The 1,657-nt window shown below is 51.7% G+C and overlaps 1 pseudogene; it reads right to left on the bottom strand.

Annotated features, from left to right (window-relative positions):
* Nucleotides 1–77: 77 nt before the first annotated feature.
* Nucleotides 78–1,654, bottom strand: LOC105311069 (annotated as a pseudogene).
* Between the last annotated feature and the right edge of the window lie 3 nt (nucleotides 1,655–1,657).

Here is a 1,657-nt window from a genome sequence, read left to right as displayed (position 1 = left end):
CTGAAGCAGGCCGAGAGGGTCGCTTCCGATATCCGTTTTCCACACTTTCAGAAGCCACAGTTGGCTCTTAGCTCGGGAGTTTCTCCGGCTTGGAGTTTTGGACCTTTCAGTTACCTTTTTGGGCTCACTGTTTTGTCCAGAGACTAGGGCAGCATTTGCCTCGAGTTCTGGTCTGGCATCAGACCCCTTCAGAGCTGTGGCCTGAGTTTACTCTAGAACTAAACTCTGCGAAGGGGCTGGTGGTCGGTTTGAAAATTCTGGCAGTTCAGGGCCTGCATTGTCCAAGTTAATTCCTTGTTCTCCAGGCAATGGCTGCTGACTGGCCTCGTCCAGACCAGCTGGGTGAGTAGCCAGGGTGCTTAGAGCTTGCTGACTATTTTTCTTCTTCCGAGGGCGTTTCTTCTACTTTGGTTTATTTACGTTGGTATTATTTTGCTTATTGTCATCCAGCAATGGACTCATCAGTGTGACACCTTTATCTACTGAGAAGCCTGGATTCTGATCCCAGGACATCTGATTCCATTGGGTGCTCCAGGGAAAGGTACATTGAAAGGCACCATATGGCCTGAGAAGTGGTTTTCCAAGGCGTTGTTTCTCTACATGGCCTGCACGTGTGTGTGTGTGTGTGTGTGTGGGCAGGGTGGGGGGACCATGTTGGTTTGCTGCATGCTAACATCAGGCGCCATTTGAGACAAGCTGACATGTTATTTGCTGTAGAAGCAGGATCACCATGCTGCTGTGCCATGTATGGGCGGGGCCCACATGGCCCAGGCCCTGGTGGCCACAAGACCTGCCCCTGAATCCCCATAACCTGAGAAGGACTGTTGTTCACAGGCTTGTAGGGCAGCATCTGTCCTGACATCTGTCCTGTAAATTGCACTGTGTTTCCTTGCATGTTGGAGATGGTCGCCTTATTATCTGTGCTGGTCCGAGCATGACATTGGATTGGTTCTGAGGGTTAAACTGTTGCTTGTTTCTCTGCACCTGATTGGCCATGATTTGCTCTATTGTTGGGTTCTGCTGGAGTAAAACTTACCCTTGAGGTTCCATCATCTGGTTATGTGGCGCCATCATTTGTGGGCCCTGCTGGGGGAGCATTTGCCTAGGTGGAGTCATCCTTTAGGGCGAGAGCCCAAGATGTTGTTTCTGAGGCTTCACCATCATCTGGCCCTGTGGCATAAGGTTCTGAGGGTTCAAGCTTCCTTGTTGCTGGACCATCTGGCCTTGGGAGGGCACGTTCTGCTGGTGCATGTTCATCAACTGAGATGGTAGGCCCTGCTGGGGTCGGCCTTGTATGTTGCCTGGGCTCACGTGACGAACCCCAGAACTACCAGCCTATGGGTTGCTCATGTTGCCATGAATTCTCAAGAGGCTGGTCTGCATCATATTTGGCAGTTTGTGGGACACCTGCATCTGGTTTTCAGGAGGACCACCTCCTTGACTATCTGCATGCTGGATATTTTGATTTGCTTGCCGTTCAGGGGCTCAGGGGTGGTGGTTGTGGTCAAAGCCACCTGACCTTGCATAAAGTTCAGATTGGCTGCCCTGCTGAGAAGCCAGGTGGGAGGTGTTCAGGCATTCTACCCAGACCTGGATGTAAACTCTGCGGCCCCTGGTTTGGTGGTTGCTGCTGCATCACCATGAAGTTAGGTGGCCC

Source organism: Pteropus vampyrus, unplaced genomic scaffold (genome assembly GCF_000151845.1).
Source record: "Pteropus vampyrus isolate Shadow unplaced genomic scaffold, Pvam_2.0 Scaffold23638, whole genome shotgun sequence".
NCBI lineage: Eukaryota > Metazoa > Chordata > Mammalia > Chiroptera > Pteropodidae > Pteropus > Pteropus vampyrus.
The sequence above is the reverse complement of the archived record's forward strand: the minus strand, read 5'-3'. Positions and strand labels throughout refer to the sequence as shown.